The 18034-nt window shown below is 44.1% G+C and overlaps 3 non-coding genes across 3 annotated transcripts; 1 reads left to right on the forward strand and 2 right to left on the reverse strand.

The window, feature by feature from the left end:
• The first annotated feature begins 2927 nt into the window (after positions 1 to 2927).
• Positions 2928 to 3001, forward strand: trnan-guu (transfer RNA asparagine (anticodon GUU)). The gene has a single exon. It is a non-coding gene; the product is annotated as a tRNA-Asn (tRNA).
• A 6859-nt stretch (positions 3002 to 9860) lies between these two features.
• Positions 9861 to 9942, reverse strand: trnas-uga (transfer RNA serine (anticodon UGA)). Its single transcript has one exon. It is a non-coding gene; the product is annotated as a tRNA-Ser (tRNA).
• A 2673-nt stretch (positions 9943 to 12615) lies between these two features.
• On the reverse strand, positions 12616 to 12697 carry trnas-uga (transfer RNA serine (anticodon UGA)). Its single transcript has one exon. It is a non-coding gene; the product is annotated as a tRNA-Ser (tRNA).
• Positions 12698 to 18034: the final 5337 nt, after the last annotated feature.

The following is an 18034-nucleotide window of genomic DNA, read 5'->3' on the forward strand; positions in this document are numbered from 1 at the left end:
TGTCTGTTTAAATGTTGCTCAGTGACAATTTCGATCATCCTCCACTTTGTACCAAAATGACCCTCAGAAGCTGAAAAGTCTTCATTCAAATAAAAGAAAGAAAACTCCTCTTGTATATTTTAAAACTGCTCTTTTTATTCTCTGTACCATCTTAATATGAAGCCACACAACTAACGTGAATAATGTTTGGATGGTGAAATGGGGAACTGAACCGCATTGACACACACACAGGAATATACACCGAGAGTGACAGGGTTTGTCTCTAAGGAGAGGCAAACATCCAGAAAGCAAGCATGACACCAACCTGGCTCTGTTTTTGTTCCATTTCTACCTGTAACTTTTGTGAACGCTTGCAGACGAATGGAAATTAGAGAACGCTGGGGGTTTTGGATGTTTTTTATTCAACTTAATCGAAATTTAATTGTGCAGGCACACAGTAAAATTCAGGAATGATAAGAAGAGTAGTTGTCAGGATTCCAGCCAACCTGTGGAGACCACAATAGATTCAAAACCTGTTGCCTTAACAACACAGTCGCGAATCAAAGCCCCAGATTTGCATGAATGTAGTTTGTATAAAATCATATACAGCTACATCAGACCGTCATTCAGCATATTGTTCACATGCCGGCTATCTGGAAGAGCAACTCACCGACTGCAATTCCACACCCCGCCTTTTTCCTACAGCAACTCATATTTATATTGTCTCTCCTCATTCTCCCGATCAAAGTAAAACACCACACTCTCCGCAGGGTTTAATGTGAGTTGGTATCTGTTGGTTCAAATGGGACTGCTGCAGATCCTAAAAGGAAGATCACCTGAACGTTTGGCGACGGTAGGACTCGAACCTACGTTTCTGTAAGCGACTGGAGCCTTAATCCAGCGGTTCAGACCACTCTGCCACGCTATCACGTTACAAAGGGCTAGTCATAATTTCCTTCACTGGTATTGCCAACGAAAAGAACAGAAGCAAAGGAGTAGGGGGAGGTCATTGGGAAACTTGAACCAGCACCGCCAGTTAATCAGATCATCCTGCACTTTGTAACAAACAGAAATCATCTCCACTGCTAACTTCTTTTTTCAATGTTTCATTATTTCGATGTTCCAAATGATGTTTCTTTTTTCCTTTGTGACTCTGCGTGTTTACTCAATGAAATGTTGGTAATAGGTAATGAGATTGTATATATTGACTCAGAAAAATGTGGAGATGTTTGGTCAGGGTAAATATTTTTTGATAATTTGATTTGACATCAACGATTTCAAAATATTTGAAAACTTGTCAAAGGTTTCAGAATCCAACTCTTCATGTCATTGGGTCAGGAAAACTTTGTTAACTTTCATACATTGTGCATGGACACAGCAGAAGGCCCTGCATCTCTTTCAATATTGTTTTTTCTTAACGCAGAGATTTCAAAAGGGAATTGGACAATGACTTGAAAGGGAGAAAAAGATCAGGGTTATGGAAAGAGACAAATAAATTGAGATTAACTAGAAAGCTCGTTGAACAAAACTGACATAGACTGATTGTCCGAAAGACATCTTGTAGAGCTGTGCCATTTGATGATGACATTGTTGATCAGTCTGTCTCCAGCATTCCTAATGAGAACAGCCGAATTCGATTTCTTCAAAACAAAGACCCAAAGTGCTGCTGCATGACGTCACCGCTTAACATTTTAGTGAAGCCCATTGAGCCTTTGTGCTGTTTCCTGTTTCTGTGGTGCGGTGATTTTCATGCTTGCCTAGCACATGAAACGTTCTCCGGTTTAAAACTGGGCAGAGCCATAATCAGAATTTGTGGGTTCACGTTGAAGCCACGTGACCTGTCAGTGTTTATCCCTCAACCAAAAACACATGGTCTGCTCATTGTGACGTGCCTGGTTTTGGCTTTTTCCTGAGCGGTGATTGGTTGCTGTGTTCCCTGCATTACAACAATGGCTCCACTTCAATAAAAGCAAAACTGCGGAAATCTGGAAAGGAAAACAGAAAATACAGGAAAAAATCAGCAGGTCTGACAGCATCTGCGGAGAGAGAAACCTGCTGAGTTTTTCCAACATTGTCTGTTTTTATTTCAAAAAGTACTTAATTGGCTGGAAAGTAGTTTGAGACATCCACTGGTCTGGAATAGCGCTATTAAAATGCAAGTCTGTCCTTCTTTAATTATCTTAAATCCCAGTCCTCTGGTTACTGACCCCCGTCAATGGGAACAGTTTCTCCCGATCTGCTCCATCAAACCGCCTCGTCCCCGTTGCCCCCACCCCCGTCATTTTGAACAGCTCCGTGAAATCTCCGTTTAACCTTCTTTGCTCCATAGAGGACAATCCCGGTCTCCATAAACTCTCCACAAAACTGAATTTCCTCATCCCTGGACATGATGCAAGGCGGAGGATTGAGACGAGATTTTGGAAAATATTGTCAGTTGGCAGGTGGGAAAATGGAGAAGGAACCAAAATAGAAATCTCAGTCTCCAGCTTTGTGAATCTTCAGATATTCTTTGGGAACCGGAATCTGAGGAGAATGACGGGTGAACTGTCCGACTGACCAGAGACAGTCAAGGCACCTTTCCCTTCTTTCAGACGCTGGAACATTGATTCTTTTGTTATCAGTGAAATTAGCTGATCTGAGACATTGAAAGGATTCTCGTTACTGCACATCAGGAATTCAAACCTAATATCGGCTTCGGGACAATCAGAATACTTGGTAACAGTCAAGGCACCGAAAGGCTCGAAGGAAGACGGCTCCGGTTGTAGGAGAGCTTGTTCCCGGTGACATGGATGTGTCTGAAGTGGGTGGGATCAGCCTGTTTCCATGTATCCACAATGAATGTCCTGCCCTTTATTTTGGAAGAGTAAAACTGATAGAGAACAATTGTCATTCCTCTAGCAGCAATCTGAAACTTTAACTCGATGCCACCATTTTTAGAAGTTGCATCAGTCTCTGTGGCGCAATTGGTTAGCGCATTCGGCTGTTAACCGAAAGGTTGGTGGTTCGAGACCACCCAGGGACGAAACTTCCCCCTTTTTCCAGCATTAATTATCACTTAGTTCCCGGTTGTCATTGGCGACTTGAGCTGAATGTCAAGACCCCGGAAATGTTGCCAGCTCCACTGTTATCCAGTGAGCTCCCAAGTAAGCGGCTTTTTTTCGAATATTCATTTCAAATATAATGAGAAAACATTTAGACCTACCATGCACTGATATCCAACACACTGGAAATTTATGAAGTTATTGAATTCAAACAAACCCATCAATGATTCCCTCTTCCTCAGCTCCACAGTGAGTTGACAGGCAAATGCAGCAAAGCAGAAATATTCCGGCCCCGCACACTCCAATCACCTGCTGCCAGCAGAAAGCGGCGACTGCAGCTTCAATCAGCGGGTTACTGCCCATCCCTGGGACACAAGATACTCCAACCCAGGCCAAACCTCCCAATACACCGAGCACAGGCTCAGGAAAACTCACGTACATTATATCCCGGTCACTAAACCTCCGAGCAGCATTTACAGAATTCCCGAGTGAGTGAGTCACAAATAAAAGTCACCCCAACTTTCTAAATCTTTTCACTGTCAAATTCCTTCATTTTATTGAAACGCTGACTGTTGTGAATGCGAAAATGAGCACCATGGGATTTGTGTTACCGTGTGACTTGTTCTCCACTGATTGTCCTTCAGGTTTGCAATTCAATTTGTGTTGGATATTGAAGCGAATCTGTTTTCAAAATGAGGACACAAAGCAGCTAAATATTGAATCCAGAAACAGATCCTGAGGAAAATGGATCACACTGTTTGGAAGGAGGTACATCTGAGAAGCAGAAGCTATGAATTATGTTATTGATGATTAAGTGGAAAGCATGGGGGCCTTAGTCAATCATCGTGTCCCAGTGGTGAAAACGATTCTTTTAAAATCCACTGGGGTTTCACCAGGAAAGTTCCAATCTTACCGACTGTGCTTCTTATTATTGCTGATTTCAACCAGGTGTCCACAGAACTCTCGGATCAATGGAAGAAAAAACATCCAAAAATTCTCCTGATTTTTGGACTCTAAGGGAATGAAGGGCAATCGGGATCGGGTGGGAAATTGGTGTTGAGGCTGGAGATCCGCCATGATCTTATAAAGTGACGGAGGAGGCTTGTGGGGCCTTATGAAGTATTGTTGCTGCTTTGATTCTGTTCTATTTGAGTAGCAATGCTAGGCAAGGCGATGGGCAGTAATAATGAAGCTTGGTTTCAAATACCACTTCCACTGCTGCTGACATTGCCCCATTGGTCGAAAAAGTGGCAGCTCACAGTTAAAGCAGGTGTGTGCGGTGTTTCACTTGAACAGAAATACTGAGAGACAATAAAATATAAATGGCTGTGGAGAAAAGGCGGGGTTGTTGAATTAGCTGTGAAACTTGTGCAGGACAGATATTCGCCTCCAGCTCTTTCTGCCCGTCCAGGTCAATTAGCTGCTTGATGCAAACGCAGTCAGATAGTGCGAACGTAAAACAGAACGTGATCACTTTGCAGATAGCAGCTTGCAGAGACACCAGGATCTTCCTGATTGGCCCAAGTACTGATCACAGGAATGTGCACAGTGCCGATTATCCACAATCTCACTTCCCTTCCAGTCTTGTCTACGTTGTTCAGCTTTGAAAATGCTCATATTTTCACACTGGATTTCAATGTGAAGAAAGCAGAGCTGTGATAAGCTTATATAGTTCAGCAGATGTACTGCAAGAAGTTACATAACAGGCAGATGATAACAGTGCTCTTTGGACGCGGTGAGCTCCAGGGAAGGATTGGCACTATTAATGTGTCGCTCAATTAGTCTCGTGACAAATCTCGTGCTGGAAATGACAAGAAATCTCGCTGAATTTGCTCCGTGTTTTGGTTTCAAACGAGCCGAATACAAAGTAAGAAAGTACAACTCGCTCGAGTGGGTTACAAAATGGAAGAATGACTCGTGCTGTTGGGAAACATAAAATTATAGAAAGTTGCAGCACAGAAAGAGACCATTCGGCCTGGCGTGCTGCTGTCAAAGAGCAGTTGTGATTGGTTGATCCATCAGGAGTGATACTCATGTCAGTGCAAACAGTAGGCAGCAAAATTTGCCCTTCTCCCACCCATATTTTTCCTGGCGCCACCATCTCTGTGGTCAGTGCTTTGCACCCAGCCCTTCTCTTGTCCTTCTTTCACTCCGCTTCTGTCTTTGTTCTCGACTTGTCCAAATATGACATTTCCAACTCTGCGGTGAAACTTCAACTATTACCCCACTGGTTCTGGTGGAGCTGTTAAATGGTTTCCATCAATAAGTAATTAATACTCATTTTAACAAGATAAAAAAATCTACATTCCCTGATTGGGAATCCAACCCAGGCTAATGCTGATAAAGTGCCGAATCCTGACCACTAGACCATCGGGGAAGCTGTCATCTCAATTTCTCTGTTCCTTTCACCCAGTCTAACCTGTCTCTCTCTGAACTTGCTGCTCTCCGTTTTCTCAGGTTCAACCCTGACATGGTCATCAAACCTGCTGACAAGGGTGGTGCTGTTGTTGTCTGGCGCACTGATCGCTACCTCGCAGAGGCTGAAGGACAACTCGCAGACACTTCCTCCTACCTGCCCCTGTACCATGACCCCACCACTGAATATCAAGCCATTGTTTCCAGGATTGTTACTGACCTCATCTCCTCTGGAGATCTTCCTTCCACAGCTTCAAACCTCATGGTGTCCCAAGCTCTGACGGCCCGCTTATACCTCCTGCCCAAAATCCACAAACAGGACTGTCCCGGCAGACAGATCGTGTCAGCCTGTTCCTGCCCCACGGAACTCATTTCTTGCTATCTTGACTCCGTTCTCTCTCCCCTTGTCCAGTCCCTTCCCACCTACATCCGTGATTCCTCTGACACCCTACATCATGTCATCAATTTGCAGTTCCCTGGCCCCAACAGCTTCCTCTTCACCATGGACGTCAATCCCTCTACACCTCCATCCCCCACCGGGATGCTCGGAGGGCTCTCCGCTTCTTCCTCGAACAGAGGCCCGAAAAATGCCCATCCACCACTACTCTCCTCCGTCTGGCTGAACTTGTTCTCACACTGAACCATTTCTCCTTAAACTCCTCTCACTTCCTCCAAATAAAAGGTGTGGCTATGGGTACCCGCAAGGGCCCCAGTTATGCTTGTCTCTTTATGGGGTATGTGGAACATTCCTTGTTCCAGTCCTACTCCGGCCCCCTCCCACAACTGTTTCTCCAGTATATCGATGATTGCTTCGGTGCTGCTTCATGCTCTCGCCTAGAGCTGGAAAAATTTATTAATTTTGCTTCCAATTTCCAACCCTCCATCATTGTCACATGGTTCATGCCTGACACTTCCCCTCCCTTTCTTGACATCTCTGTCTCAATTTCTGGTGATAAACTGTCCACCAATATTCATTACAAGCCTACCGAATCCCAGAGCTACCTTGACTACAGCTCCTCACACCCCGCTTCCTGTAAGGACTCCATCCCATTCTCTCAGCTCCTTCGCCTCCGTCGCATCTGTTCTGATGATGCCACTTTAAAAAACAATTCCTCTGACAAGTCTTCCTTCTTCCTTAATCGAGGTTTTCCACCCACAGTGGTTGACAGGACCCTCAACCGTGTCTGGCCCATCTCCCGCACATCCGCCCTCACACCTTCTTCTCCCTCCCAGAAACATGATAGGGTCCCCCTTGTCCTCACTTATCACCCCACCAGCCTCCGCATTCAAAGGATCATCCTCCGCAATTTCCACCAACTCCAGCACGATGCCACCACCAAACACATCTTCCCTTCACCACCATCCGCACCCCCCCCCACCACACCCCACCCCCGGTGGCATTCTGCAGGGATCATTCCCTCCGTGACACCCTGGTCCACCCCTCCATCACCCCCGACACCTCAACCCCCTCCCACGGCAACTTCGCATGCAACCGCAGAAGGTGCAACACCTGCCCCTTTACGTCCCCTCTCCTCACCGTCCAAGGGCCAAAATACTCCTTTCAAGTGAAGCAGCATTTCACTTGCAGTTCCCTCAATTTAGTCTACTGCATTTGATGCTCCCAATGCGGTTTCCACTACTTTGGAGAGACCAAACGCAGACTGGGTGACCGCTTTGCGGAACACCTTCGGTCTGTCTGCGAGCATGACCCAGACCTCCCTGTCGCTTGCCATTTCAACACACCACCCTGCTCTCATGTCCACATGTCCGTCCTTGGCCTGCTGCAATGTTCCAGTGAAGCTCAACACAAACTGGAGGAACAGCACCTCATCTTCCGACTAGGCACTTTACAGCCTTCCGGACTGAATATTGAGTTCAAAAACTTTAGATCATGAACTCTCTCCTCCATCTCCACCCCCATTCCGATCCCCCTTTTTTCCCAACAATTTATATATTTTTTTCTTTTCCCACCTATTTCCATTATTTTGAAATGTATTTCCATCCATTGTTTTATCTCTACCTTTTAGCCTATTTCGAACCCTTCACCCCACCCCACCCCCACTAGGGCTATCTCTACCTTGCTCGTCCTGATTTCTACCCTTAATGTCACCTATTAGCACATTTCTTAGCTAATATCACCACCGTCAACATCTCTTTGTCCTTTTGTCTATGACATTTCTACTTTGCCTCCGCCTATCACTGCCCCTCTATCCAGCTCAACCTGCCCCACCCCCCACTACCAGCTTATATTTCACCGCATTTCTCCATTTCCTTAGTTCTGAAGAAGAGTCACACGGACTCGAAACGTCAACTGTGCTCCTCTCCGCAGATCCTGTCAGGCCTGCTGGGTTTTTCCAGGTATTTTTGTTTTTGTTTCAGATTTCCAGCATCCGCAGTATTTTGCTTTTATCTGAGAGATAGAAATCAATACGTTTCAGTGAGTTAGACGCTGTCTCAGGTAGAGATATGACTGACATTACGTGATTGTGGTGACAAACGTGCCCCTCTTAGCAAAGAAATGTTTGGTATGACATGAATTTCTAAACAAGAGCACACAACAGAATATACTATCAATGAATATTTACGTTATTTGACGATCTGTAGTTCCAGTTTGAATAAGAGAAAATAAAATAAAATGAAACATTCTTGTGAGGATAAATCTTTTATATTTGTGGAATGATGCAGCATGATTTCTTTTCAAACCAACACACAGAACAGGTGATGTCTCATATGTAATACTGTTGGCTGTAATGAAACTGAATATTAGGAGCTGCGCGGAACAAACAGTGAAAGCCTGTAGTTTTAGGCCAAAGTCAGAGGCCCATTTCTAACTCAACGTTCACCTTATAGAGACATAGAATAGTGTAGTAAAACCAGAGACAGAGCCTAGTGTGGTAATTACTGAGACAGGGCCTAGTGCAATTTAAGCAGAAGCATTACTAGAGAGAAAATCTAATGTTACTTAAGCAAAGATGTGACCTAGTGCACGAATAACAGGGGCGGGGACGAGTGCTATATTAACATAGACAAGGTCTACTGCTGTAATAGCGGAGATGGGTCGAGTGCAATAGTTACCGATACAGGGCCTGACTCAACATCAAGTGAAATAGGGCAATTATTTCAGTCACAGGGCACAGAGTAATTGCTTCCCAGAGAGAGTCTAAGTCGTAATAACTGAGACTGCCACCAGTGTAAGAGAGACAGACATGATCTTGTGGAGTAAAAACAGGGAAAGGGAGAGTGGAATAGAAGCAGAGACAGAGGTACAAAGACAAAGTCTCTGCAAAGACAGGATCCATTTTAATTATAAAGACAGACAAGCTCGAGTGTAATACAGGCTGATACAGAGTCTAGTGTAAATTGTTCTGAAATACGGTCTAGAGGAATATAAGTGCAGACATGATTGAGTGTGTTATAAGCAGCGCCGCGACCTAGTGAAACATAAGTGAGACAGTGCCGAGTGCAGTAATAATTGAGACAGGATCTTGTGTAATACGAACCAGCCTAGTGTAGCAATAACACTGACCGGATCCAGTTTAAGAAAACTGATACACGGTCTAGTGCAGCTTCACATAATTCAGGGCTCTTTTTCAGATCAACTGACGCAGTGTCTGGTGAATTAAATACCGGCAAAGGTACGAGATCAATAAAAACAGAGACATGCACCAAAACAGCAGTAAGAGAGTAATGGTTTAGGACAATAACAACAGAAACAGGGAATTGTGTGATATGAATGGAGGCATGTATTGGTGCAGCATCACCTGAGTCAGGGTCCAGTTTGATAGACACGTTGCAGGTTCTACTGGAGTACTAGCTGAGACAGAGTCTTGTGAAATGCAAATAAAAACATGTTCTAGTTTTCTATAACCAGAGACAAGCTCTAGTGCAGTGCCAACTGGGGCATGGCTTATTGTAACTTTAGCCGAGACCTGCTTCAGTGCATTCATGACTGAGATCATGCCAACTGTATTGTGGCCCTAGTCCAGTATATTAACAACTGAGATTGAACCAATTACAGAAAGAACTGAGAGATGACCTTCTCTAATATGATCAGAGACATGTCCTAGTGCAATAGAAACAGAAACGGCGTCTAAGTTAATATGAAACTCTTTCGAGTTATCAAAAGTCACAGATTGCAGCTCTTTTCGAGTACAATCACAGTTCTTGGTTTCCGGGAGTGGGACATGAACCCACAACCCTCTGATTCAAAGGCGAGGGTGCTATGAACTGAGCCACAGCTGACACCTCCCTAAGTTAATATGAACAGAGACAGTGCCAAATGCAGTAATAATTGAGACCGCGTCTGCTTCATGTGATGTGAGCAATCACGGTTACACTGCCACCCACTGGTCAATCTTTGCTACTGCAGGTGTTGTGAAAATGTCGATTCCATTTACAATGGTTAAAATCAGAAATAATAGAAAACGCAGTCGGCAGGATTTGAACCTGCGCGGGGTAACCCCAATGGATTTCAAGTCCATCGCCTTAACCACTCGGCCACGACTACAGATGTTGGCAGTAAGCCTGTATTATTTATATGAAGTCATAGAATGGTTACAGCAGACAAAGAGGACCTTCTGCCCGCCCTGTCTCTGTCACAACCTAGCCGGACTTGCACGCGCGTTATTTCCTATGTGAAAATTCAGGGAGATCAATGTTGTTTCCTCCTGGAGCCTCAGCTTGTTCTGAATTTCAAACTGTGGAAGGTAATCGACCTATAAAATCCACAAGGTTGTAATACATTCCTCTCAATCATCAATAACATCATTCACATCTTCCACTTCTTTGCTGCACCTCCTTCCAAACATTGCAAACTCTAATTGCATCGTTCATCCTGATATTTTTCTCTTTGACAGTTTAATAAGAAGTTGCACAACCAATTTTAGTCAAGTTTGTGTTGGTGAATATGTGTCCATCCCCTCGGGGAACTGAACCGCATTGACACACACAGAGGAACCCACACCGACACAAAGAACGAGAGTGACAGAGGCCGAAGAAGAGACAAACACCCAGAAAGCAAGGATGTCACCAACTTGGCCAATTATTGTTCCATTTCAGACTGCAAATGTAGTGAATATTTGCAGATGAACTGAAGTAAGAAACACGGGGGTGTTTGGGTGGTTTTCTTTTTTCATTTGACCTATAATTTATTCTGCAGACAGTTTGTGTCAATCAGGAATGAGAAGAAGGGGAGTTGGCAGGATTCGAACCACGTGGAAAAACGCCTCAACCACTCGGCCAGGACAACTGGGTAAAGGCTGCATGTTGTTTGCTTAAAATAATAGAATGAATACAGGGAGTTCCAGTGAAAGAAGGTCTTCCAGTCCGTGTCATTGTCCCACCTTTTCCCAGTCTCCCTGGGATTTACACTGTCTCTCCTCATTCTTCCAACTGAAATACAACACTGCACAGCTCAGCTGCCCCTTCACCGCACGGAGATTTTTTGGGAAGCGTCTCAAATAACAAAGCACCAGAAAGTTTGGCAGCGGTGGGAGTAAAGCCCAAATCACCAGAGAGATCGAAACCTGAACCAGCGGCTGATCCTGCTCGGCTTCACTACCACATTCAGATTAGACACAAACATTGTCTTCACCAACATTGACACTGAATTAGAATGTAAAAAAATTATGATCAGGAATTGGCCATTCGGCCCCTCCAGCATTCTCAGCGACTTAATAAGATCATGTGAAAACTTCAATCACCCTCCGCTTTGTAACATCCAGAAGTTTAGTTGCTGAACAGTCTCCACTCAAAGAAAAGAGGGAAATGTCTTGCTAACTGCTATTTTTTTTTTTTTTTTTGCTGATATGAAGTCAGAGAACTAAGATGGATAATGTTTGGGTGGTGAAAATGGGAAACTGAACGACATTGACACACACAGAAAGTCACAAATATGCACGTTGGCACGTTGTTAAGATTTGAAATTGTGAATATTTTCACACTGTCATGTGCAGAAAGTGGAGCTGTGATCAGGTTATAGCTCAGAAGATGTACAGCAAGAATGTACATAACAGGCTGATGATCACGGTGCCTGTTTGGACTCGGTGAGCTGCATCTTATGTTTGAGGTCATTTATATGTCGTTCAACGAGTCCGGTTCCAAATTCTGTGCTCCAAAAAGAAAACTCACTGAATTTTCCCATTGTCTTGAATTCAATGCATCACATGGAAGATAAGAAAGCTAATCTTAACCGTGGTGTTAGGAAACAACAAGTGACAGAAAATTACAGCAAAGAAAGAGGGCCTATGTGCTGCTTTCAAAGAGCAGTGTGATTGGTTGATCTGAATATTCAAGGATATTCGTCATTTAGGAAGAATGGGCAAAAAGGAAAACGAGGCGGGGTTGCGCTGTTAATAAGGAACGAGATCGGTACATTCGTGAGATAGGATCTTAGATTAAAGGATCAAGATGTAGAATCAGTTTGAGTGGAGCTAAGAAACAGCGAGAGGCAGCAAACATTGATGGGCGCTGTTTATAGGCCGCCAAACTATAGTGGAGTTTACTTTTACAAACTTCACCAAAGACAAGTTTCTTTGACCAAATGATCTGTGTCGGTTGAAAACAAGTGTCCTCTTCAACCAATGAGAAGAACCATTGCTGTTCACTGGAACATGAAATCGATACCTTCCTCCTTTAAGACAGTTCATAAAGCCTCTCCCTTTGACCGAGCTTTTAGTCATCTGACCGAATATGTGGCTCAGTGTCACACTTCGTGATAAAATGCTCCTGGGGAACGCCTTGTGACGTTTCATTAGGAAAAAGGAGCTTTATAAATGTAAGTTGTTGTTGTAGTCCATACATAGAAAGAGACAAACTACTCTTGTCTCTTTCATCCTGATATTTTTCACTGTAACATTGTAATGTGAAGTTGCACAACTAATGTGAATACATTTTGTGCTCGTAAAAATGTGTTATAGGGAACTGAACCGCATTGACCCACACAGAGGAACACAGACAGGTATAAACCGAGAGTGACAGAGGCCTAAGGAGAGACAAATGCCACAGTGAAATCATGTCACCAAATTGGCTCCGTTTTATTTTCCATTTCCAACTGGAGATTTGCAGAAGGCTGACAAATAAACGGAAACAAGAGAACACGGGTGTGTTTGGATCGCTTTCCCTCGATTCAAACGATAATTAGCTCTGTCTGTGCGTCGATAAAATCCAAAATAATGAGAAACGTAGTCGGCAGGAGTCGAACCTGCGCGCGGTAACCCCAATGGATTTCAAATCCATCGCCTTAACCACTCGGCCACGACTACAGAAGCTGGTTCCCTGCTACTATTATTTGTATGAAATCATGTAATGGTTACAGCGGAGAAAGCGGTCTTTCTGCCCGTCCTGTCACTGCCATTACCTGATCTTTTCCCCGGAACCCTGCAATTTACACTGTCTCTGCTCGTTCTCCCGACCAAACTGGGAAAGAAAGAGTGAGAATGATCCAACCCAGCCAATTACCCCTCCATCAGTCTACTCTCCATCATCAGTAAAGTAATGGAAGGGGTCATCAATAGTGCTATCAAGTGGCACAGACTTCGCAATAACCTGCTCACTGATGCGCAGTTTGGGTTCCGTAAGGGCCACTCAGCTCCTGACCTCATTACAGCCTTGGTTCAAATACAAACAAAAGAGCTGAACTCCCGAGATGAGGTGACATCAAGTCAGTATTTGATCAAGTGTGGTATCAAGGTGCCCGAACACAACTGGAGTCAATGGGAATCAGGGGGAAACTCTCCGCTTGTTGGAGTCATACCTAGCACAAAGGAAGAAGGTTGTGGTTGTTGGAGGTCAGTCATCTTAGCTCCAGGACATCACTGCAGGAGTTCCTTAGGATAGTGTCCTCGGCCCGACCATCTTCAGCAATGAACTTGCATCCATCATAAGGTCAGAAGTGGCGAAGTTAGCTGATGATTGCACAATGTTCAGCACCATACCCGACTCCTCAGATACTGAAGCAGTCCATGTCCAAATGCCGCAAGACCTGGGCAATATCCAGGCTTGGGCTGACAAGTGGCAAGTAACATTCGCACCCCACAAGTGTCAGGCAATGACCATCTCCAACACGAGAGAATCCAACCATCGCCTCTTGATGTTCAATGGCATTACCATCACTGAATTCCTCACTATCAACATCCTGGGGGTTCCCAGTGACCAGGAACTGAACCGGACTAGCCATATAAACACTGTGGCTACAAGAGGAGGTCAGACATTAGGAATCGTGCAACGTGTAACCCACCTCCTGACTCCCCAAAGCCTGTCTACCATCTACAAGGCAAAAGTTAGGAGTGTGATGCTTGCAGCCCCCGCAACACTGAAGAAGCTGGACACCGTCCAGGGCAAAGCAGTCCACTTGACTGGCACCACATCCACATTCACTCCCTTCACCACTGATGCACAGTAGCAGCAGTGTGTACCCTCTACAAGATGCACTGCAGGAATTCACCAAGGCTTCCAAGAGAGTAGCTTCCAAACCCAGGACCATTACCAGCTTGAAGGACAAGGGCAGCAGATAGATAGGAACATCATCACCTGGAAGTTTCCCTTCAATTCACTCACCATCCTGACTTGGAAATATATTGCCGTTCCTTCACTGTCACTGGGTCAAAATCCTGGAACTCCCTTCCTAACAGCACAGTGGAAGTACCTACACAACATGGACTGCAGTGGTTCAAGAAGGCAGACCACCTTCCCAAGGGCAATTAGGGATGGACAATAAATGCTGGCCCAGACTGCGAAGCCCACATCATGTTAATGAATAAAAAAAAAATCCAAGTTAACCTGCAAATTATATTGCTTTGAACTTCTGACCAAAGTAAAGCACTGCAAACGGCAGTCCCTGGAGCAAGGCTGACGTATTTGCTCAGGTGAGGAACCAGCTGAAGCTTTCAATATTGGTTTTCTTAACACCGAATTTCCAAACAGTAATTGAGCAATGGCTTGAAAGCGAAAAACACAGGGTTAAGGAGAAAGAGAAGAAAATTGCCTTTAATTGTAAAGCTCTTTCTACAAAACTGACATAGACACCATGGGTGGAAGGTCCTCTTACTGCGCTGTTCCATTTGATGATGACATTGTTGATCAGTCTGTCTCCAGCATTCCTAATGAGAACAGCCGAATTCCATAGAACCATAGAACATTACAGTACAGAAAACAGGCCATTAGGCCCGTCTAGACTGTGCTGAAATATTATTCCGCTAGTCCCATTGACCTGCACGCAGTCCATAACCCTCCAGACCTCTTCCATCCATGTATCTATCCAATTTATTTCTAAAACTTAAGAGTGAGCCCGCATTTACCACGTCAGATTGTAGCTCGTTCCACACACTCACCACTCTCTGAGTGAAGAAGTTCCTCCTAATGTTCCCCCTAAACTTTTCCCCTTTCACCCTAAAGCCATGTCCTCTCGTGTTGATCTCTCCTAATCTAAGTGGAAAGAGCCTACTCGCAATTACTCTGTCTATACCCCTCATAATTTTGTAAACTTCTATCAAATCTCCCCTCATTCTTCTACGCTCCAAGGAATAATGTCCTAACCTGTTTAATCTTTCCCTGTAACTCAACTCCTTAAGACCCAGCAACATCCTAGTAAATCTTCTCTGCACTCTCTCAAACTTACTGATATCGTTCCTGTACTCCAAAGTTGGCCTCACCAATGTCTTATACAACCTTACCATAACATCCCAACTCCTATACTCAATACTTTGATTTATGAAGGCCAGTATGCCAAAAGCTTTCTTTACAACCCTGTCTGCCTGTGACGCCACTTTCAGGGAATTATGTATCTGAACCCCCAGATCCCTTTGTTCCTCCGCACTCCTCAGTGCCCTACCATTTACTGTGTATGTCCTACCTTGGTTTGTCCTTCCAAAATTCAACACCTCACACTTTTCCGCATTAAATTCCATCTGCCATTTTCTGGACCATTTTTCCAGTTGGTCCCGATCTCTCTGCAAGCTTTGAAAGTCTTCCTCGCTGTCCACAACGCCTCCAATCTTAGTGTCATCAGCAAACTTGCTGATCCAATTTACCACGTTATCATCCAAATCATTGATATAGACAACAAACAACAATGGTCCCAGCACAGATCCCTGAGGCACACCACTAGTCACAGACCTCCAGTCTGAGAGGCAATCATCCACTACCACTCTCTGTCTTCTCCCACACAGCCAATTTAGAATCCAGTTTACAACCTCTCCATGGATACCAAGTGTCTGAACCTTCTGAATTAACCTCCCATGTGGGACCTTGTCAAAATTACTAAAGTCCATGTAGACAACATCCACAGCCTTTCCTTCATCTACTTTCTTGGTAACCTCCTCGAAAAACTCTACAAGGTTCGTTAAACACGACCTACCACGCACAAAGCCATGCTGACTATCCTTAATCAGTCTTTGGCTGTCCAAATAATTGTATATCCGATCTCTCAGAACACATTCCAATAATTTACCTACTACTGACGTCAGGCTCACTGGCCTTTAATTACCTGGTTTACTTTTGGAGCCTTTTTTAAACAACGGAACAACATGAGCTACCCTCCAATCCTCCGGCACCTCACCCGTGGCTAAGGACATTTTAAATATTTCTGCCAGGGCCCCTGCAAGTTCTACACTAGTCTCCCTCAAGGTCCGAGGGAATATCATGTCAGGCCCGGGGGATTTATTCACTGTAAGGCAGCAAGCACCTCCTCCTCTTTAATCTCTATATGTTCCATCACACTACTGCTTGTTTCCCTTCCTTCCTTATACACTATGCCAGTTTCCTGAGTAAATACTGTTGCAAAAAAAAAACTGTTTAAGATCTCCCCCATCTCGTGAGGCTCCACACATAGATGACCACTCTGATATTCAAGGGGACCAATTGTGTCCCTTACTATCCTTTTACTCTTAATATAGTTGTAGAAACCCTTCGGGTTTACCTTCGCATTATCTGCCAAAGTAACCTCATGTCTTCTTTTTGCCTTCCTGATTTCCTTTTTTAGTATTTTCTTACATTTCCTATACTCTACAAGTACCTCATTTGTTCCTTGTTGCCTATACCTGCTATACACCTTCTTAACTAGATCGCCAATATCCATTGAAATCCAAGGTTCCCTATGCCTGTTAACTTTGCCTTTAATCCTGACAGGAACATGCAAACTCTGCACTCTCAAAATTTCGCCCTTGAATGCCTTCCACTTACTGAACACATCCTTGCCAGAAAACAACTTATCCCAATCCACTCTTCCTAGATCCTTTCTCATTTCCACAAATTTGGCCTTTCTCCAATTTGGAATCTCAACTCGAGGACCACACCTATCCGTATCCATAATTAACTTAAACCTAATGACATTGTGGTCACTGGACCCAAAATGTTCGCCTACACATAAAGGCCCAAAGCGCTGCTGCATGACGTCACCGCTTAACATTGCAGACAGCTCCATTGGGCTCTTTACAGCGCAGGGTTGATAGAGGCGAGTGGGGTCATATTCGCTTCACATATGATGGAGCTGCGGTTTGAAACATGGCAAGAGCGTTATCCAAGCGTTTTCATTTCAGTGTGAGCGAAAGTTCGATGATTAACGTTTGTTGGAAATATGAACACAAGGGTTGGAATCCTGCTGACTAAAGTTTTCACCATTTTTGATTTTAACCAAATTAATTATCAGTTAATTAGAAGGAAATCTATCCAAATACGTCCGTATTTTCTGATTCCCATTCATTTGTCAGCATTCAGGGAATTTGCTTTCGGAAATGGAACAAACACGGAGCCAAGTTGGTGACACTCTTGCTTTCTGGGCCTGTGTCTCTCCTTAAGACTCTGTCACTTTCGGTGTATATCCCTGTGTGTCTGTTTCTCTGCGATTGTCAATGTGGCTCAGTTCCCTGAGGGGGTGAAAACGTTTTTAACGTCGCAAACTTCATTCGCATTAGTTGTGCGAATTCATGTTACAATCTCGCTGAGATAAGCATCAGCGTGAAAGATAAAACAGGAAATTGGCCCTTTCTATATTTATCCTACAACAACAACAAATTATATTTATAAAGCGCCTTTAACCTAATGAAACGTCAGAAGGCGTTCCCCAGGAGCGTTATATAACAAAGTGTGACACTGAGCCTCTTTTCGGTCAGATGACTAAAAGCTCGGTCAAAGAGGGAGACTTTAAGAACTGTCTTAAAGGAGGAAAGTATCGATTTCATGTTCCAGCTAACAGCAAAGGTACTACTCATTGGTGAAGAAGTCTCTTGTGTTCATCTGACACAGACCATTTGGTCGGAGAAAGTTGTCTCTGATGAAAGAGATCGGGAATGAAAAAAAAATGTCAAAAGTTGCCTCCATAATCCAAATGATGTCCAGTGACCAGGAATCGGCGCTTCCATTGGACCAACAGCGAATAGGGTGGAGGGTTTTGGAAATTGAAAGTTACACATGAGCAGCTTGGGGGCTATTTCACCTCACTGTCAATTTCATATTCCAGCTCACAGCAACCATTGTTTTCATTGGATGACGAAGTCGTTTATCTTGAACCGAAACAGGCAGTTTTGTGGTGAAAGTGATCTGAACTGAAAAACAATAGGCAAAAGCAGCGTAGTTAAGCCAAATCGGAAAACGTTAGCATAGCT

The sequence above is a fragment of the Cetorhinus maximus genome, unplaced genomic scaffold, assembly GCF_964194155.1.
Source record: "Cetorhinus maximus unplaced genomic scaffold, sCetMax3.hap1.1 HAP1_SCAFFOLD_305, whole genome shotgun sequence".
Classification (NCBI taxonomy): Eukaryota; Metazoa; Chordata; class Chondrichthyes; order Lamniformes; family Cetorhinidae; genus Cetorhinus; species Cetorhinus maximus.